At 54.4% G+C, this 21,670-nt stretch overlaps 1 long non-coding RNA gene across 1 annotated transcript; it reads right to left on the bottom strand.

Moving 5' to 3' along the window:
- Positions 1–264: 264 nt before the first annotated feature.
- Positions 265–21,610, bottom strand: LOC308069913. Its single transcript, XR_013930555.1, has 2 exons — positions 12,435–21,610; positions 265–11,035 (listed from the first exon to the last, which is right to left on the bottom strand). It is a non-coding gene; the product is annotated as an uncharacterized lncRNA (long non-coding RNA).
- Positions 21,611–21,670: the final 60 nt, after the last annotated feature.

Below are 21,670 nucleotides of genomic sequence, written 5' to 3'. Positions count from 1 at the left end.
TTGGGTTTTATGTCTAAATGTTTCTTCATAATACTTAAAAAATGGAGTACCTTGACTCTTTGTTTTGAAATGATGTTAAAATAACTAAATCTGGCTGACATCAATTTTATAAAGAGGGGGAACATCTAAGCACTGTGAGAAATCAGGTTTGGTGGTGAAACATTTCTAGTACTTTTTTATTTATTTATTTTTTATTGCTGTTTTGACAAGGAAAGAGGGACGGGGGGGGGGGGGGGGGGGGGGGGGAGGGTGGATTTTAGTAGGTTTTCCCTTTTTTTTTTTTTTTTTCTGAAGGCCACAGCAGTTTTTATCACTTTGCCTTTTGCCGGGTGGGTGGATGTGGTACGGGACAGCAAAGCAGTATTTGCTATTTCATTCTTGGCCTGTTACATACAGAAGGAAGATATTTAAACAACAGGAAGTTATCTCCACCGTGCCATGTGCACTAAGGCTTCCCTGCCTTGTCCTCTGCAGCGCGGCCACCCTAGCACCTTCCTGCAGACCTCGGCTTCCCCTCGCTGGCCAGCAAAGTGACACAGAAGACACCCGCATCAGACACGTGGCTGGTTAATCAGCTAGCTAATTAATTAGTCTCCGGGATCCAGCTGCCAACCCAGTTTAGCTGGGTTTTGTTTCTCTCTTTGGCGGCTTAATGATGTGCACAACAACTTTTCCTTTGCACTGGGAGACAGACCCACAGCAGCGAAAACTTTACGTCAAGAGCTTGATCTGCTCAGTCACACCCGCCTGCCACGAAGGAGGCACAGCTGCGCCGAGAGAAGGAGATAAACACTTGAAGCACGGGATGAAGGAGGCTTCAAACATCTCTGCTGCCTGCAAAATAGATTTCTGGTTCCAACTCCCTTTCTGAAAGCCACAGAGATCACAGGGAGACGCTCAGAACAGGTGGAAATCTGTGGCGAGACATTACTTATTCATAAAATAATGTGTAATCATTCCTGTAAAGCGCTGGGGTTGGAAGGGTCATGGTAATTCAGATGAATCCTGCTTCTCCGTTTCCATTTCAGGAGTCGGGGAGCCTGGTGCTGAGCAGGACGAGGCTCTCTTGGTGTCGGGAGGAGCAGGGCACTCACCTCTCTTGCAGCTGGAAGAACACAGGGAAAGCTCAGGAAGGGTTTTTCTTGGAAAAAGCTGTTTGAAACATGGTCCCCGTTGATGGGGTGAAGGGCAGGGCAGCTGCCCGCTCTGTCCCGCTGCAGAGAGGGCAAAGCGAGCGCCTTGTCCTGGAGCTGTACCTACGGGGTCTGCGCAGCATCACTCTGCGCCGCCACACCAGCTGTGTGACCAGGTGCCTCAGAGCTGCCTCCTTGGAGCTTGATAGCCAAAATCAGGAGGGAGCAGGACTCTGTCCCGCGTTTCCTGGGGTACCTGTAGGAGCCGAGAGATGCTGCAGGATGCATGTGGTCCCTGGGTGCGCTCCTCTCCCCCCACCGCTGCTGCAAGCGCCGGGGCAGGGACACTGGCCATGGGCTGTGCATCCATCCTGTGGGCAGTGCGATCCCTGTGCTCCAGCTCTTCCTCGGACAAATTCCTCTTCTTCAAAATTGGTGGCAAGAAAGCCAGTGGGAAATGAGGCATCTTGTGAAAGCAGGAAACCTGTTTCATTAATCGATAGGAGATCAAATGCTCCTCGCCGGAGCACTGCAGTGCAATTACAGTTATGAGATTCGCGGGTAGTTATCACATCACTGCTAATTAATTTGCTGTGTTAGTGTATCCAGCAAAAGGCTGAACACAGAGTGCCGGCAAGGAGTCTCCTGCAATAATTCACTCAATGTAGAAAACGAACTGTAATGAGAGCTGATGGACAGCATCGACGTGGAGAACTTCATCCCATGTGGGAACAGGGCTGTATCCAAGGCTGGAGCTGGCAGCTTCCCTGCACCACATCCCAAACACCGGCGAGGAAGCAAGGAAACCCCTTCTTTGCCAAATCTGTGCCAGTTATTTGGGAAAGCAGAATTTATTTGCTGTTAGCACTTTTTAGTTTGGAAACGCTTCATCAACCTGACCAACGCATTGCTGTCAGTCAGACACCAGCACCTCCATCCCGCAGGCGGGGAAGGCACGGTGGTGAAGGTGGGTTCCCCACATACCCCCCGTGCAGCAAGGGTGCTGGGGATCCCCACACGCTCCCAGCATTGTCCAGCCCATGCTGGTTTCTGGCATGGTCACCCAAGATGGGCACTGGGTCTCCATGCCTGAATGCCACCTCCTGGGGACAGCTGTCCTGCGCAAGGTCACCTGTGCTGCACACGCAAGTCCTCGAGCATCCCGGCTCCTTGGAACTCCCACTGCACATCAGATTTTTGTAATCAAAAAAAAAAAAAAAAAAAAAAAAGAGACAACTGGTCCTGGATGCTCAAAGGATGCCTGAGAAGAGACTCTCCTGACAATCCCGCTCTTGCACACGCGGCCATGACCTCTCTGGGGGTCCGGTCCCGGGCAAGACCCTCGGCTGGCTGCTGGCACTGGCTCCTCCCGAACAGCCCCAGGTGCTTAATGGAGCCTTGGAAAAGCACCCGGTCTTCTCCTGCCCCATGCCAGGATTTCATATCTTGCAGCCAAATGTTAGCGCTGGTGCTGTGTGCTGGGTTGCATTCCTAGTGCTCCTGCCCTCCCTGGGGCTGGGGGTTACTTCTCCACCTGAATGTAGAGGATACACAGGGGCTCCTATGCAAATCAGTCCAGACAAAAGCCTGAAAGTCCCAGAAGGGACTGAGATACTTCCAGGGATGGGGCTGGAGCGAGGCTTGAGGTGATTGTTACCCTGGGCTGTTGTGCAGCAGCTATCCCAGGTCTCTGGATGAAGCTGCTCCTTCCACGCACTCCTAGAAGCTCGTCCTTGGTCCGTCGATCAACTGAAACACTTTCTGCATCCCCTTGGATGCCAGTAGCAGAGCTGTGATGAGCTGGAGCCCAGGTCCAGGACAAACCCAGATTGTTCTGCAAAGCCAGGCCCTGGGGACTTGCCATCCCCTTGCTGTGACCCACCGTCCATTCAGGACCAGGCTGGACCAGGCTCGCTGCCACAGGTTGCCTCCTCACCTTGGGTAGGTCATTCACAAGGTGGGACCTGGGGTGACTCAGGCTGAATGGGGCCTCAGGAGCAGCCTGGGCTCCTCTCCCCTTCTTTTGTGTGCAAAACTTACAGAGAAAAAAAAACAACCCACCACCAAAACCCAACAAATCAAACCCAACTAGTTCGTCAGCTTTATTTGGATGGAGGCCTAAAACACAGTCTGGCGAGGCCTCGCACGGCGCAGATGGAAATCCTATATGGAGCTACTGACTCACGGCACTAAAAAAAAAAAAACCAAAAAAACCCCCCACCTGTTAGTCAACGTTCAAAAGGGTTGGAACTCCCAAAGAGACCCTCCATGGTGCCCACGGGGGATGCTCCGCTTGGGGACCACTATGGGCCATGGACCATGCCCCAGCAGCTGCATCCCCTGGCGATGCTCCGGGGCTGATGGGTGTCAAGCGCTCGAAGCCCCAGTGGGGGAATGAGGTGGATGCTATCGACCAGGGTTTTCACCTCCCCCTCTGCTGTTTACTGATTTCCTATCCCTCCTCAGCACGCTGCACTTTTTAATCCATCCAGGTCATGGCCCGCTTGAGCGAGGCCAGTCATGGGGTCAGCACTAACGATATGCTAATGAAGCTGGGGCAATCAATTCCCCCTAATCAGGCTATTGATCCCCACTGCAGGTGTTTCTGATCTTGGGCTGTGCAGGAGCAGCATCCAATTTTAACATGGAGGGGCTCTTTGAAGCTGCTTGTTGCAGCTGGACTGGACTTGGAGGAGACTTACAAGGATTATAATTTTAAAAAAAAAAAAAAATTAAAAAGAGGGTTTGGGGATTAGAACATCCTTTTGAATCCAAGTGCTGATTTTTGGTCTGGTAATGAATAAAAGCTTGATGGCAGCGGTGAGGCCGGGCACACAGGGTCTGGTCCAGGTGGAGGGGATAGGGATGCTGCAGCACCCAGAGCCCAGGGGAGGGGGAAGGCTCCTCCCTGCTCAGCTTCGTGCTGTCGATGAGGTCTTGCAGATCTGGCATTTCACACATGCCTGTGTGCACCCTCACGTCTGCCCTGGCGATTCCCGTGCCTCCCGGTGGCAGTCCCAGCACCTTCCTCACAGGTGTCCCATGTGCAGGTCCCTTCCTCTGCCGTGGGGCACATTGCCTCTCAGGACACTGGGAAGACAATTCCAGTGCTGCCTGAGCAGAGCTGTCCCCAAAGGGACTCCAGAAAGGTAAGAGGTGCCGGGGGGTTTCTCTGCTGCCGTGGGGCTGACAGAGCCTAGTACATGGAGGTGCTTGGAGGGACGGACACAGCCTGTCCTGCACCCACTGCAGCACCCAGGGATGCACGAGGATAGCATCCATGGGGCAGATCCCAGATCTCCTCTTTAGTCAGTGCCTTTTTCCTGCAAGAAGAGCAGCATCTGCTTCCCCATTCCCTTCTCTTTCCTCCATGGCCAGTGAAACGGGACCATCAGGGGGTTTGCTCCCAGCCCTCTTCCCCGCCCCCCCCCAGGAGCACCTTTGCCAGCATAAAGCTTTTGGGAGCGTTCACCCCATTGCTGTCTGTGCCACAGCATTTGAATCGATGGGGGGAGGCTCTCCAGGATGGGCTTTGCCATGCAGACATGCAAGTGAGTAGCAAAGCCTCTCCTACATTATGATTTCCCCTTATTAGTCATGCATCTTTGGGGTGTTTACGTGCCTCTCTGATTTAGTTGAGGCAATTGCTTTTAAGGACTGATTATTTATGGATCTATAGTATACGGTGCCAGCAGGAATAAATTTCCCCATCCAGATCAGTTATTTTCTCAGCACAACGCACTCCCCTCGAAACAGACGCACCCACCCTCTCCTCACCCAGCCCAGGCGAGCGGCGGCAGGCACCCACCGGCACAGCCCAGCCCGGTGCAGCTCCCACTGCCACCTCCAGCTGCTCCACCACATCGGCTCGCCTGGCCGGGGTTTCCCATGTGCTCCTCCCCAAGGGGGTTTGCTGGAGGTGCCCGCCACAAAATAGTGGGTTTTTAGTGGGTTTTAGGTCTCCTGTCTCCCATAGCATCCACAAGCAGATGCACAACAGAACAAGTCAGGGTGTTTGATCCCCCATAATATTTTGTGTTTGAGCCCTCTAATATTTTTTTAGTGTCAACTGGTTTTGGCTCAGGAAATATCTGGAGCCTGGTGTGGTTTGCCCCATCTCTTTGAGCTCCTCATCCACGCCCCTCTTCAGCCTACATGAGGTTTTCTTTCCCACCTGCAACACCCTTGGGTAAGGATTTCAGCAGCTTGGCTGACCCCTTCATGGAATATCCCATTTCACCACCTCTTTCTTGCAAAGGGGAGTTACAACCCCGCTGCATTGCCCATAGCCTCCTCTCTGCACCTGGAAAAAGAGGCAGCAACAGGAGGGTGGCTTTGCTGCCTGCAAACCTGCACACGCTTCGTGGTCGCTGCGTTTCGGCATCTCATTGCATCTGGAAAGGCTGGAATTAAAGCGATGTGGGTGTAATGTCACATGATCCCAGTGTGGGTGGATGGATGTGCATCCACCCTGGTCCTGCAGCGCATGGCTTTAATGGGAAATGCTCTTACACCCAACCCAAACTGCTCCTCCGTGGCCTCACAGGGATGCACAGCCCTGCTCCACCAGGTGAGACAAGTACGTAGCAGGGCCAGACCCGTTCCTCGGCCCCGGCTAGGACTGCTGGCACTGCTGCCTGGCAGGCTCGTTAGGTTAATTAGAGGTGTTGGCATTATGTTTTTGCTTTGGGCAAAACCCTCTCTGCAAAGCAGCCTTGCCACAGATGAACCCAGGCTGTGCTCACAGCCCTCTGCAGATCCACACGGACGAGTTAACTGGGGCTCAGATCCGGTATTCCCACTGGATTGTGGCTGGTTACTCTAAGGGAAGTAAAATATGGATCAAAAGACCAAAAAATGCACTTTAAAAATGACCAGCATCTCTGAAGTGACAGCACCTGCAAGCAGAAGGAGCAAACCAATCTCCGGGAGGAAAAAGTGCTGGCAGCACCGGGAAGAGATTGGGAGCAAGGAGCAGCCAGGGGGTCCCGCAAATGAGATGATTGAGGAGCCGCTGGCTCGAGCGGCTGAGCCGGCAGCTGAGGTGGTGGCGGTGCTCAGGGCCCATTAGGAAGTCATCAGTATTGCCCACAGCACGGCTGTGCCAGCACCTGGTGCTCAGCATCGCCGGCGGTGCTTACCCTGTGTTGGGGTGGGGGTGGCAGGGGGGTGTTTGTGTTATTGAGGGGCTGGGTGTAGGCAGAGGGATGAATCCTGTTGGACACGGGTTTTGGCAGTTCAATTGGTTCTGCACCTTTTTTTCTTCTGATCGACCTGTCAATCCAAATATTATCGTTAATTAGAGCGTATGTCCAGACTCAGCTAATGCAGCGTGAGCGGCCGGCTGGCCTGTCATTAATTCTGCTCGTGGTAGAGGCCGGGGCTGATCTGATTACAGATCCTGGCATCCTCACCGGCACAGCCCACACCAAGGGCTTGTGCCTGCCATGCTCGGGTACCCGTAATCATCAGCTGCTCCAGGTCCTGCCAGTGTAACACGGCAGCTCCTGCCAGCGCTGCCGCTGCTGAGTCAGCAAGTTCTTTATTCTGGCTGAGTCAGCAAAAGCACCATCCCACCCCCCCACCCCCACCGGTGCTGGGCTGAGCCCTAGGGAGCACGGGTGTTGTATCGGAGGGGGAACACCTGCAGGCACCCCCTGGCAAATGAAGCAGCGGGTGCAATGTTGTTTCTACCAGTTTGATGCCATCTGCAGCCAGATGCTGATCCCAGCATAGCACCAGCACAGAGGTGAGCAGACCAGAATTTGGCCCCGCAGGCAGCCTCGACAGCAGGCTGTGCCTTGGCTGGTGCTGTTGGGGCAGTTTTGGTCCCATAACCGCAGCCCTGGGTTTACCGCTGCCTTGCTGGGCTCTGAGGTCCTCAGCCACAGACGCAGGGGTGCCACTCCACCAGAAGCTGTAGGGCTTTGCAGGCCAAAGCTGCCTTCCCACCTGGGGTGTGGGTTCCCCAAACATGGGGGTCACTGCAGCCATTGAGCTTTCCCAGCCTGCTGGGTTCACCTGCACGGAGCTGCAGCCCTGGCTCAGCCCCTGCCCTGGCCAGAAGGAACGGGGTGTTTGGGATGCTGAGCTGGGCACTGTCACCTCCCCTCCAGCAGCCCCTGTGCCAGCCCCTCCTTGTGTCCCTCCCCACCCACTTCCCTCCAGCATCCTTCTCCCGGGACCGGTGTGCCTCTGGTCCTGGCTGCAGCCTACTGTCACAGCTACCGCCTGGAGCTGGCGTCATCCCTCAAGGTCAGGAGGAGCTTTGGGGTTATCTCTGTGCTCTCCCCAGGCTCCACTTTCCCACCAACGTGCTCCCTTCATCAGCCAGAAAACTGTCTTTTCTTAACACTTACTAAGCCCTAATTTTCATCTTACTCATTACTACCAAGTCATTAAGCTGGTAAGGAATTAAATAAGGTGAAATGAAAAGAACTGAAAGAAGACTGAAGGGTTTGGGGTGGTTGGGTTTTTTTTTTAAAAGAGACCGGAAAATAATCTCCCAGGATTAAGCAGGTGAGAGCAACTAACCCTGCGGAAGGGCACGTAAGACTTAGAGATGAGGTTGCTAATTAAGAAGAGGCACTGGCGGACCCTGAGGGGCATCCGTCCGCTCCTGCCTGCCCGCCGAGGTGACAGCGAGGACAGCTGGGCACGGCAGCTCCTGGATGGCCAGGCGGCTCCTCCTCAGCCTCTCTGCTCAAATAAAAGATGCTGCAGCGAGAAACGGGCGGGGGGCTAGTGGACATTTGTGAGGCTTCCAGAAAAGGTCTCTGCCGAAGTTGCTGCTGTCGGTGCCGGACTGAGGCCCTGAGCTAATAAATACATATATGGGGGGGTGTGGGGTGTATATTTAAGGATGTTATTTAAGATATGAATATGTTAAGTATAAGCATACTAATATATGGGTATGTTTAGGGTATGTATTTAAATATATGTCTGTATATGAAAAGCCATTGCTTTCAGAAAACAATTTTCAGCCTGCAGGGTTATCGACCAGCCCTGGCTGGGTGTTTTCTCCAAGGATGGCTCGGTCAGCCACGCTTATGTACACATGGCGTTTATCAAATGCTTTGAAATCAAACGTGGTAAGTGTCTGTCCGTCCGTCTGTCGCCACCCTCCTCTCCATGCACTTGACCTCCAGCTGCCTGCATGCCCCCAGGGCTCCTGGCACAGCCCCGGGCCCCCTCCTTGCTCTGGGATGGGGCTTGGGTTTCCCTGGTGAGAGCCCAGGAGGTGTTCGCAGCCCAGCTTTGGGGCAACCTGAGCTTCTCTGTAGGTGACCTGAGCATCCCATCCCTTGAGTAGGTCATTTCACCCCCATTCCCAAACCCATCCCTGCCCAGGCTCCGCAGCCACCAGGCAAACCGGTGGGATCCACTGCCACCCAGGCATGTCACACCAGTGAGTGGCTTTTTTATTTTTATTGTTTCCTAGACTGAATTAAAATAACAGTTATATAGAACAATGTCAGACTTGCCAAAGGAATCCCAACTCTCTGGTGACTTCATTAGCGCCAGTGCCTCCAGTCAGCAAAGTCACGGGGCTTTATTAGCGCAAGGTGGGTTTTTGTCTCTCACCCTTGCACATGCAGAACCCTCATTAGTGAGGAAGACAGAGCAGAGCACTTACAAGTCCCGTTAAGCATCCATCCCAGCTAGTTTAATCTCCTCCTTTCCTGACACGCTGCCCCACCACCTCCAGTTTCACCAGCAGAGTGAGCCCTGCCACAGCCACGGGGACTTGGGACCCAGCGCCGTGGTGCTGTGTCCTGCCAGGGACTCGGGTCACCCCCTGCTCCACCTGCCCAGCCACGGGGACCCCACTGATGTCTCCAGCCCCTCGTTAGGGCTGTGCTCACATCTCTCATCAGCACGGAGCTGGCCGGCCTCTGCTAGAGCCGTTCCTGCTGGGAATTTCCCAGTTCTCCAGCAATGGGAGGTAAGGAGACCACAAGAAAAGGTGCATGTAGAATACCTCTCTTCCTGGTCTGAACTGGTGTTACTCGTCTTCAGCCCTCCCAGGCGGGAAGGTCTGAGTTCCCAGCGTGCTGGTTTAGCAGTACCCAGTGGGCTGGGGGTTGTTCCCACCCCGCCGCTTGCATCCCTACTTCACATTCAACACATCCCTGGCTGAATTGCGACCCTGCCGGTCTCCCATTCATTTTGATGCATTCAGGATTGTAAGAGGCTGTTATTTTATGATGGATTAACGACGCTGTATTTGCTTTTAGCCTGTTTTATGGTGCCCCAAGTGCCTTGGCTATAACTCTTCTGTTTATTTGTTTTATTATCCCAGCAGGCTGCTCATGGAGATTACTGCGAAAACACCCGCTTTCCCCACCGCGTGCTCTCCCAGGGAGGCTGGCGGAGATCTCCCACCCCAGGTGACGCAGGGGCCCATGGCTCAGCCTGCCCATGCCCGGGGAATGCTGCTTTGAAGCTGGGTGTTGCAAGGTGGGTGGGCTGCTTGCGAGGCAGGGGGGCTGCCTGGGGAGGGAGGGCTGGGGTGCAGGAAGCCATAGCTGCTTTAACTCAGTATTTTTCTCAATGCATCCACCCACGCGTGCACAGGGCTTGGGGTGGGCACCACCCTGGGGCACGAGGAGCTGAGCAAGGAGCCAAGTGCTTGGGAGAGGAGGTGCAGAGCCACCGCTGCTGCAGGGAGGTCACATCCATCTCCCCTTCATCCTTGCTGCTGGGGACGTTCTCCATCCTCACCAGGGTACAGCTGTGTTGCTTCTGAGGCAAGCCGTGCAGGTGGGTAAGTTTGGCTGGAAAGCAAACACAGGCTGAGGGCTCTCCCCGTCCTTGGGGATGACCCTGGGGGTAGCCCCAGCCCCATACCTGCTCTCCAGCCCGGGGGCTCCTCTCCCGCCTCCCTCCCCGGCGGCTCCAGCACCATCTCACCTCCCCTCGCCTTTCCTCCCCAGGGGTTGGTGTATTTTCGGTGAAGTACCCGAGCGCTAATAACTTACATTAGTGCATCTGGCTGACGGCTGCCCACACCAAGGGCCAGATCCCAGTTCAGCTGAAAGCCCAGCTGCTAATTTCCAGTGGCAAAGATCAACTGGGAGCTTCAGGGATTAGAGCAGTGGGTGGAGGGGGAAACAAGAAATGAAAGGGGAAGATAAACATAGAAGTCATACAAAACAAATAGCTGGAAGTAACTCCATTAAATCAGATGTTTTTTAAAGGAAATATTAAAATATTAACTATGTAATGAAGTATTTATTAATTAAAAAGGAAGCCAAGCCGCATTAAGCGCAGCAAAGCCTTAATCATGCAAATTCTTGTTTAGCTCAGCTGCCAGTGCAATGGACTTTGTATCTGGTTTGCCAGGGCCTTGGGCTCAGGTCTCTCGAAGGGGTGGGGAAGCAGATTCCCGGTGAAGTTAAAAGGAGCAAAATCCCCTCAGTGTCCCTGTTTTCCTGCTCTCCCCAGGTAAGAGCTGCTCATGTTGGCTCTTCCAGTGGCTCCTTCTGGCAGAGCCTGGCAGCTGCCCAGGAGCTAGGCTGGCAGCGGGGCAGCAGGGGAGGGCAGGGGCGACGGTTTCCCCAGCTGTGCATCGCTACCGTTCCCCCAGCCTTTTGGCAATTCCTCCTTCGGTGACATCCAGGTATGCTGGGACCCATGCACTGTTGTCCTTGACCTCCCGAACCACAGGAGCTGGGTATGGAGGTGAATCACTGAGTCATGGGCTGGGATCTCTTAGCAACTGGTTTGAGGGAGCCCTCAGTGTCCTCCTGCAAGGAGCCGGTGCTGCCGGAGCTGTGACTTTTGTGGCGATGCTGGAGCCAGCCCCAGGGTCACATTGAGCTCTCCCAGCCCTGTCCCGGGGAGCGCGAGCTGTCTGGTGCCTCTGACAAACTCATCTGTCATGGAGAGAGGGCCATCGGCTGTGAGATGCCACAGAAGAGAGAGAATTAAAGAGGGAGAGAGAAAGAGCAATCAATACATTATTTAACAGCGGGAATGCAAATGACAAAAAATTAATGAGGCCTCTCCCCCCACCCCATACCCCTCCCCCAGTCCTCCTTTGCTGTAAGATTGCTGACAAATTCTCTGGAAAATATCAAAACAGCCGGAGGGTGTAACCTGCCAGAGTGATGCACCATTATCTATTATTGATGGAAACCTTGACAAGTTCCCTTTAAAAAAGGAGAGAGAAAGGGAGGGAGAGAAGGGGGGGTGGAAATTGCATCTAATCTTTGTTTTAAAGCTACAGTTGCTCATTTTCTCTTCCCTGAGGGCGGCCGAGCAGCAGAAGTTGTCACCACGGTGTCACCGTCATCGCGCTGTGATGCTCTGGGCTGGGGATGATGGCAGGGAACAGGCACTGGGGTGCCAGCGGGTGTAGGGAGGAAGGGTATTTGTCTCTCCTCCCGTTACCCCTGTAAAGAGTCTTTTAGTCTTTTAAGCCTCATTTAAAGATGAAATAGGGCTCAACTGGCAGAGACACGCTGGGGATTGTGTCTGGGGAGGAGCGAAGTTAGGGTCCCGGGGTAGGAAGGAGGGAGCAGATCAAAGCAGTAAATCCAGGAGGAGAGGCCGGCTGTGGGACAGCAGGAGGAGGAATTCCTGGTAGAAAAAGTGACTAGAAGAAAAAAATATCCAGCAAGTCCCTGAAGTATATCAAAACCACTCCTGAGCGGCAGAGAGGCAAGAGGCGATGGTGGCCAGCACAGAGCCACTATCAAACACGCCGGCAAGTGACACACTGCAGGGATTAATACTTTATAAATGTCACTGGCCTCCTGACAGGCTCCTGTATAATCTTTTTCTTTGGCCTCTTACGGCAAACCAGCCAAGCCCTCCGAACAAACCAGGTGGAGCAGGTGGTCCCCACCGCTCCTGTTATCCCATCGCCCCGAGCCAGGCACCAGCTGTCCCTCCTCCCGCCGGTGCCACCCTCACATCCCCCTGCCATGCGGGAGGCACCTGGGTGGCTTTGGCTGTCCCCCGTCGTCCTGGGGATGCTGTTTGCTGCAGGGCAGTGGGGCAGGCTGGTGCAGCTGATGCCACTGGAGCCCCCCAGCACGCCAAGCGTCCTTCCCTCCATCCCTGAGTCCTCCTCGAGTAGCCACCTGGCTCTGGATTTATACTCTGCATTCCTTTTTCTGCCAGGCTCATATTTACACACCTTGCTGCCGACCAGGCGTGCAGCTTTAGGGAGGGAAAGCTGTCGGCGTGTCGCACATGTGTGCAGGAGCCGTGGGCTTCTCTGCCATACGTGTGCCTGTGTTTCAGCGTGCCTCAGTTTCCCAAGGCACATGCGAGAGAGTCACAGGCACTCACCTTGAGATCCAGGGATGAAGGGCACAGCGTAGGTGCCAAGTATTATTATTCACTGTTGCTTTTTTTATAGGTCCTCAAATGTGTTCCTCTCATCTCACAGCCAAGTCCCTCAAGGACGCTTACGGATCTATTCCAGGCAGATGCTGAAATCCAGCTCCCGTTTCCCCATCAGCAGCTCTGGGCCTGTCCTCGGGCTATTTAACACCAGGCTGTTGGAGGTGTAGGAAACACCCCCAGAGGTTTGTTTCCTCACCCCACTGTCCTGTCTTCAACGGAGACCACGCCGAGACCTCGAAGGTATGAAACCCTGGACAGGACAGTTTGTATCTTGCCTCATTTCATCCTGGCAAACGCTGGTGGTCCGGTTTCTGCCCACTGGCGTCGTGGGTCCTGCTGAGCTCCACGTTCCAGTAAAAGCCCGTGGCGGGGAGCCCTGCGGTTCTGCCTGCTCTTGGGCTGAAAGGTGTCCCCTCTCCTTGGATTGGATGTCTCCTGTTTTGCTGCTGCAGGGGCCAACTTTTGCTCTCAGGCACTTCCCCTACACCAGCTGTTGCTTTGTATGCCTCTGCCATGCCCTCCTTATCTTCACCTCTATCCCACCCCCTCTTCTTCTTAAACTAAATAGTCCTAAGTCTTTTTAATCTCTTCTCATGGATTATTGATACTATTTGTTGCACTTCTTTGGATCTTTTCCATTTCTGCTCTGTCTTTGCTGAGATGAGGGGGTGATGACAGCAGGCTCCTGCTGAAGGTGAAGTTTGTAAAGTCACGGCAACATCTTCAGGTTTGCTGCCTCTCCCAGCGTTGCCCAAACCCGCTGGCTGTGGGGAAGGGGCTGCTTCTGCCCATTGCTTTGCACGTTCCTGGACCTGCCCACAGCAAAACACTCAGGCTGCTTCCCTGAGAGCTTATCGCTCAGGAAGACACCATCCACCAGCAGAAGGATCTGTGGGTTTTTTCCATGTGTTTGCATTGGAGTTGTCAACAGCAGTTGAGATCCGCAGTCAGGTTGCCCAGCCCCTGCTCTTTTTTTGAGTTCTCCTTAGCATTGCTCAGCCATCACTGGGACTCAGGCAGCTATTTTGAGTCATCCCCCCTGCTCCAAGGTCTTGCTGCTGCACGGTTCAGAGCCTCTCCGGACCCTCCGGACACAGACACAATGCTGCTGCTCCGCATGGTGCCTTAGCATCATCCCTGCGTGACGGGGAGCAGTCGCGTTCCCCCTCCTCAGCTTGCTCCTGCCCGGCCTCCCCCGAGCTCCAGCTCCCTCCCAGCACATCCTCAGCCTCAGCAGCTTCTCCCGTTTGCAAATCCGAGCCCACCGGGGAGGATGCAGGCAGTGCACAGGCTCCCATCTAACTGGGGAGGTGGCCCAATTTATACAAAATTATTTGGGTCTTTGGGAGATCTTGTGAGCTGGGGCGGTGTCAGGCAATGCTCCCACTGCCTGCGCTGTGTGTCCTGCTGTGGGGGTGTCCCAGGGGGGAAAGCCCCTTTGCCAAGGTGTTGTCCCCACATGTTCTGCTCACCTGGATACTTTATTAGTTGAATCAGATCATTTTTTGGTTATTAGAAGGTCACTGGTCTATGATTCCCTGATTTTATCCCTTGGGTCCCCTTCAAGTTGGAGTTTGGGGGTTACTGCTTTTACAGCTTGCTGGGGGGAGGCGGGGGGGTGTGTGCTAATGAGAAGTTTATTTTCTTCTTGTCACAGCTGCAAGGAAATGTGTCTTAACGTCCATCTGAAATTTGCTGCATACCGGATTTTCTGCCATCCAGACCACAGCTGTGTCAGTTTTATCAGCAAAGGAGCTAAACCCCTTCCCCATTTAAGCTGGGGAGAAACCAGGATTTGGCCCTGTGATAACAGTAAGGAAGGCTGAGGGACCTGCAGGGGTGCAGGGGCTGCTCTCACTGAGAAGCTCATCTGTGCCTCTTCTCCCAGGCCGGAGATGCAGGAGCACCAGGGTCAGCTGCGCCCACCCATCGCCTCCTCGATGGACCACGGTGCCACCCCACAGAGCTGCAGCCCAGGGGACACGGGCCAGCCCGGGGAGCCAGCAGGCTGGGGTTGTCACAGCTCCCTGGGCAGGCTGGCTGCTTTGGGGTGCTCCAGTTAGATGGGCAGAGGCAAATGGGGGGACAATTGAGGTTCGTGGGCTTTGTGCCTGCTCCTGAGTGCCTGGAGCTTCCTTGGTTAATGGGGACAGGACTGTGACTGCGATTTCGACCCCTCTACCTCACCACACCTTTCACTTTCTCTTCTTATTCTTTGGTTAAATTCAGCCATCCCTAAGCACACGGGAGACATCCCCCAAATACTCCAGCCTGCAGGGAAGCACTGAAGACCGAAAGAAGCAAAACAAGATCATGAAGGTGGTAACGGCAATTAGAGAGGCAATTGCTGAGATGGGGATGCCAAAGAATTAAGAAGCTCTGGCTCCTGCAGTGGAACCCTCAGCCCAGGTAGCCAGGCACAGAGCTGACAAGGAAACCAGCGTTTCATGGAGCTGAAGGTCACCCTTGGGCCAGCTGTAAGGGGACAGAGGGCAGCTGCCACAGTCACCATGCTGCTGGAAATGTCGTGTCCAGCCAGAGCATTAGTTTTGCTGTTCCATTGTCTGTTCTGCTAAAGAAAGCTTTGTTGGCAAATGGACTTCATGGGAAGTTTATCTCCCTGCTGCTAACTCTGTACAAAAAAAGAGAGAGAAAAAAAAAAAGAAAAATAAAAAAGCAGTAATAAAAAGAATCCAACATAAATTCCCAGGCAGAATCAGGAGGTCAAGTTAAAAAAAAAAAAAAAGAAAAAAAAAAAAGGAGGAAAAAGCTACACTAAACAACCCATCAGCCCCAGCCTGACGACGAAGAGAAGTGCTCTGGGCTGAGAAATAATGGATTGAAGTTTGCATCATTATCAGGGCTACGTGCCCCACATTTACAATGCTGTCTGAAATGTATGCAAGCTGGGACTTGGGCAGTGTAATGGAAGCAGCGTGGGGGTGGGCCAGTCCCTCTTGCAGGGACAGAGGAGCCAAAAGAGAGACCTGCACAAGACATTGCAGCTCATCACCCCACACGCTTCGGAGAGCGACCTCCAAGGGGTTGGGTGAGATTCGTTGGTTCGGCTTTGTACCAGCTGCCAGGCCAGCTCTGCTCTCTGAAATGAGGCCCAGAGGGGTCTGTGCCTGCCTTGTCTAATGGCAAAGGTGAAAGGGCCCTTTTACAAAAGGGGAAACTGAGGCACGGAGAGGCCTGCCTGCCCCAAGTTAGCCTTCTACATTGAAAGTGATGCCCTTCCACAAGCAACCGAGTTCCCCCTCTCCCGTGCACATCCTCTGTGCCGGTGCTGTTCCCTGTTCAGAGGGAGTGCTGTGTTCCCCGAGCCGGGGTCGTGTGATCTTCAGGATTCAGCACATCTCCATCCTGACCCACCACAGCCTGGTTTATTCAGTGCTGGGCTCCCCATGTGGATTTGCCAACACGGCTTGTTCCTGCCCTACAAGACCCCTGCTATTTCAAACCACAGCCCTCTGCATCTCACCCAGCTCCCTCAGGTTCCTCTCCCCTGTCCTTCCAGAACCGTTGCATCTGCTGTCAGCTGTACGGACCGTATGGTGCTTCAGGAACATGGGCAGGTGACACTTTGGCTTGGGCACAAGGTCTCCCCACCTGGGATTGGCAGAGGGAGGAAATCAGAGCTGGGCTGTCACATCCGATTACATTTTTCTCTGGGTGACCTCTGTTTCCCTAACGCAATTTTTATTATTTGACTTTGGAATATTGATTTTTATTTCCTTTTTTGATTCATTTTGGTTTCACTGTCTCCTGCAGGGAGTGACTTGAGTCACCTTCAACTTCTGCTTGCTCTGTAGTGTGAGGCAGGAAGGGTCACTTGTCCGTGGAAAATGACCTGGAAGAAAAGCAAGGTTTTAACGAGCGCTTGTGTACAGACTGGGGTTTGTTTATGACGCTCTGAATTGGGCCCTTCTGTCCTGTCCCTCCTGAAGCCCCTTCAGGCTACGTGGTGACTCCTCTTCCTCTCCAGGAGGTTCTTCATGGAGGTGGACAATGAAGCAGGTGTGGATGTGGAGCTCCTCTGATCTTTGCGGGCAGCAGGACCAGCTTCTGATCGAAAGAGTTTGCCACAGAAGTGTGTCCATCTCCTTGTGTCACTTCTTCAGCAGTGACCTTTAATGATGCTTCAGATGAAGGAAAAATTCAGTTGTACCAGGCAGACTAAGATAAATTTCCCACAGACCTGATGCACCGGTGGCCTGTGCTGTGATAGGACAAACTTCCCCCTCTGCTTTCTCGATACATACAGGTCGGTCAAAGTTAAGAGCTGCTGGCTGGGGTCAAACACACAGGTGCTGTTTTCTGTGGGTTGGGCAACTTCTCTTTCTGTTTCATTGCCATCGGACCACTGCAACACACGCAAACGCCGCCCAGCCCGACCTCTTCACAACAGCAGCAGCTGGCGGTCTGTGAAAAATCTCCACATTTTCTTTTCCTCCTCCCTCCCCACCCCACCCTACCCCCCAGCCCCCCGTTTAATTCTGTAGCTCCGGCTTCAGTGCCTGTCTGACTTCTGTGATGCAGAGTGGCACTAGCTGATGTTCAAGCCATCCTATGGGGATGGATTTGGGGCCATCTGTGTCTATGGGAAGGTGCCCTCAGACTTTCCAAGCGGAAAGGACTGCCTAGGATATACCATCCCCTGGGCTCTGAAAGCAAAGAGGGGTCTTCCTACCTTTCCTGTCCTCAGCAATGCAGATGCCAGAGTCAGAAGGGAGCCCACAGCATGCAAGGCAGGAACAGGCTCCAGAGTCCCTGCTTGCAGCTGCTTTTGCTCTTTGGGGACAGCAAGGATGGACACACGATTTGGTCAGCAAAGTCAGCAGCTGAGCTCCAACCATGCGCGGCAAAGATCTTCATTGAATTACCTGCCACTATCCCAAATAAACCCTGCAAGGATGAGCTATTGCTGCGAACCTGCGTGCAGTGAGGTGAAGGGACCACCAGCCACCTGACCACCAGGGAAGTGCTGAAAGAAACACCTTGGGGTACCAGCTGGCTTGTTAGCCTCTCCCTTCGGTGTTAGTCAATATATATTTTTGTGGTGATTCACATGCTTATTTTTCCACTGTGAAATATAGTCCCCAGCAGAGGGATAAGATTAAGCCAGAGAAAGAACATTTATAGCCTCTCCTCCTTCCACTCTCACCTTCCTAATTACTTTAAATATACAAGGGGGTTGTCAAAAGCTGTTAATCTCTCTCTTTCTCAGTTTTTCTTTTTAATAATCCCAGGGCCTGAAGCTCTTCTCAGCCTTCCTCCTCAGACCCACCTTATCCTCCTGTGGCAGCATGAGGCCAAAAAAATCTTTTGTATTTACCTCCTTTCACAAAAGACCAAGAGAGGGGCATCAAAAAGCTTCACTTTAAGACCACCTAGGTCCAGTGAGCTCAGCATCACTGGGTTTCTGCCCTCCTGTCGCGTGGCTGTCTGTGTTTTACAGATGGGGAGCCCTGGACCAGGGAGCAACACATCCCCAGCAGCCAGAGGATCCCGGTCCTGGACCCCTGAATCCGGCACCGAGCCCAGGGCCGGGGCGTGCTCATGGGGCTTGGCAGCCCGTGGGGATTTGGGGTGAGATTTTCCATGTTTGGTTGTGGTGCCTCATCCCTTCATCTCAACCAAACTAAAAGTTTGTGACCGAGCAGGGAAGGGACAGAGGTGTTTCGGGACTGGGATGTCCCACCTGCAGGCAGAGATGAACCTACTCACTGCCCAGCCCGGGGTCCCCCTACCTCCTGCTCCCCCTTTTTGCACTCAGGTGCTCAGAGGACTGCGTGTGCCTTTGGTGAACATCCTCACGGCTGCTCCCTCGGGATAACCCGTGCCATGTTTGCCTCCTCCTGGCACCGGAGACTGCTTGGCTCGGGCTTGGCGGGGGTGTCAGCGCGCCCCCCCCCCCCGGCCCCATGTGCCGGCATATGCTGCCCCCTAGAGGCAGCACCCAAACTTCCCTTTTTTTAAAGGAAAAAGCTAGGAGACAGCAAATCCTGTCAATCATGTGTCGGAGTGGCCGAGCCAGAGAAGATCCTCGACCCTTCCTCGACCCCCCCCCCCCCCACGCCTGGGGCTCGGTAGGGTGAGACCCTCGCGGAGGACCAGCTCGTGAGAGGGGGGGACCCCGTCCCCATCTGCCCAGACCGCCAGCCCACCAAGTAACAGATTGTCCCCCACCCCGGCACACGGAGCTCCAAGGTCTGTCCCGCAGTGGGGACCACCAGCCAGGTACCGCGTGCTGTGGCACCCAAAAACCCGCAAAACACTGAGGCTGCCTCAAGGAGGTGAAAGTGGGGATGTACCCAAAACCAACGTCTCCCATTTGTGCTTTTTTGCTGATAGGAATTTTGATGCAGCCCACATCACGTATGTATTTTTCCAGGGGACTGGTACAGAAGTTTTGCCCTCGCCAGCTGCAGCTCCCAGCTCCATCCCCTTCTGCGTCGCTCTTCTGAGTCTCTCACCCAGAGCCTGTCCCCCACGATCATGCTGCCTCTTCTTCCTTGAACAATTCCTCTCCTTCCCATACACTGGCATCTCAGTACTATTTTTTCCACCACCGAAGACCTCAGAGGAGTTGCATCCATTAACAGGAGGTGAGAATCTTGTCCTTATGCTTTAGTCGCTTCCACTGATGATTTTTTTTTTCATCTCTTCCCAGTTGCAAAGCTGTCCACGCTGAGGGCTGAGCCTGCGTGGTGGCAGAGGCACATCGGGTCACTGTGGTGTATCTTACGCTTGGGGATCCTCATGTACTGAACAAGGTGTTTACAGGGAGCTGATTGTGTCTTCACCAAATCGCAACCACACCAACCAGCAACGCTGCCAAGGCCAATGCAGGTCTGGAAGGCATCGTGCGAGAAAGCAGTTGGCTGAATTGTGTTTCCTTCTGTAATCCTAGTTATTCCTTGCTAGTGCAACCTCCTTGGATAGCTGTGTTTGGGGGTGAAGAGCCGCTGCCTCCGGGCATTCCCGCAGGGACGGACGGTGCATCACCCCAGCCGCGGCCCCACAAGCCCGAGGAGAGCAGGAGAGCAAGGGCTGGGGTGGGAGAAGCCGCCTGGGAGAGGGAAGGCACTAGAGGGCAGGAGAGCTCTTTGCCAGCTGCATGTCTCCATCCTTCTGTTGGCATTTCTTGCACAATTTCCCCTGTTCAGCGGGTCAGCTGTAAAGTTCGGTGCCTCGTTGCAGGAAACGACCCTCTGTTGTCCTTCCTGAGCTGCTGCCAGCACAGGTGAGCAAGGCTGGAGCCAGACTCAGCTGGAGGGGTTTGCGTGCCTGGACTGAGCACTTTCAAGGGCTGCTGGCAGGATTGCTGCCAGGTAGCTTCTCCTGGCGAAGAAACATTTGGGGAAGCGGGCGCCAGTGGGTGGTCCCCTTCTTGCACGCCTCTTGCTGCAAGGTGGACTTCAGCACCGCACTCTCATCGGATAGCAAAGCAGGCGCATTGGTATGAAGACAGGACATACTCATTTCTCCTCTTCTTGATGTAACATCAGCACTTGAAAAACTGGCTCTTGGCAGGGTGCTTCAGTTTCACTCCCTCTTGAAGGTATCCAGCTACTGTCCTCCCCTTTCTCCCCAGTGCACAGCAAGGGAGATCCCCGCAGGGTCTCACATGAAAAGTCCCGTCTCTTCACAGCTCTCCTCCTGCTCTCCTGGCCCTGGCTCTGTCCATAACACCACATTCACACTGATGCAGTCAGCTCGGGGGCATTTTTCCGCAGCCGACTCAATGGGATATTTAGAAGCATCAGGTTTTCCCAGCGTTGTGAGTTACATCTTAATGCAGAAAGCGCAAGAGAAACTCCAGCATCCCCCGAAGGCAATACATCATGGGCACGATGGGGCTTTTTATATCGGAGACTATGAAAAGACCTTCCAATTTAGTAGCTGTTCTGTTCGTATCACACATTATTGCACACACACTCCTTCTTCCTTGCCCAAGTCTGAAAACGGCGGGTGTAAGAATAGCAGCTTCTTACTTCATCTGTCTGCTTCCTGTGTGTACTCACAGCAGGGGCTGCTCGCATTAGCATCTTCCACTACAGCTCCTACTTACTGTTGCTCACTAATACCAGTGAGTCAGCACAGCTCAGCGTGGCTACAAGCCAGCCACCTTTTACATCTGTGTGAGAGAAGAATCTGTCCCTCAGTGTGTTCTGTTTAGTTTTATTAAGCAGACGCAGTCAGGGTCTCTCCTAAAGCTTCTAACAAAATAAATATATAAATAAAATTAAGGCAAGAAAAATGCATACCCTCCCTCTTAAGAGATTTCCTCCTATAGCTTGTGCCCAGCCCCAGGTGTGTGAGATGTTTAAACCAGCTGATGAAGTCACTGTAAAAGTTGTGTGTAAAACTTACAAGCCCAGCAGCCTGGTGGATTATTTATTTGATGGAGGAGGAATCGGACGGCTCGCCGGGCTCGCGGAGTTATTGCCCCGCAGCACAGGGCACCACCTGCCAGTCAAGGCACCGCCGTGACATTTGTCCCTAATTAAGTTGTAGCAATAAGATAATTTTCAAATAGGACCATAAGCCTTTTATTGTTGCCCAGGGAGGGCCGTGGCCACCAGCTCTGCGGTCACTTCCAGCGGGAGGGAGACCACTGCCCCGGGGGGCTGCCCGTGGCCCCCGAGCTGAGGATGGGGGGCGGGGGGCCGCGGGGGCTTCCCCTGGGGCACCCGTGGGTGCTGTGGGCGCTCCGTGGCGGCAGCACCCCCGTCCTGTCCCACTGAAAAACTGTGTCGGGGTCTCTGCCAGCTCCCTCCGCCCCGGTCTCCTGTAGTTTTGCTGCGGACCCCCGGGCGGGACAGGCCGGGCCGGAGCGGCCCACCGGCGCTCCCGGCCCCCCCGCGAAGCCGCGGACGGAGGCGGGCACCGGGGAGGCAGAGCCCCCAGGGCCCAGGGCTGCCCCCCGGCCGCCCCTAGGGCCGCCCCCAGCCCCTCGCTGCAGGCCCCGGGCCCAGGGGCTGGGCCCGCAGCCGGTGCCGAGCGTCCCCGCCACCGCCGCTCGGGGCCGCGCGGCTTCCCGTGCCCCGCTCCGGGGGCCAGGCCGAGGGTTTCCCTCAGGCAACCGGCGGCCCCTGCCGGCGCCCCGGGGGTCCCTGACCGCCGCCCGGGGCGCTGCCCGCCGCCCTGCCCGCCCGCTGCCGGCCCCGCCC

This window comes from Falco punctatus (genome assembly GCF_963210335.1).
Source record: "Falco punctatus genome assembly, chromosome: 9".
NCBI classification, from domain to species: domain Eukaryota; kingdom Metazoa; phylum Chordata; class Aves; order Falconiformes; family Falconidae; genus Falco; species Falco punctatus.
The sequence above is the reverse complement of the archived record's forward strand: the minus strand, read 5'-3'. Positions and strand labels throughout refer to the sequence as shown.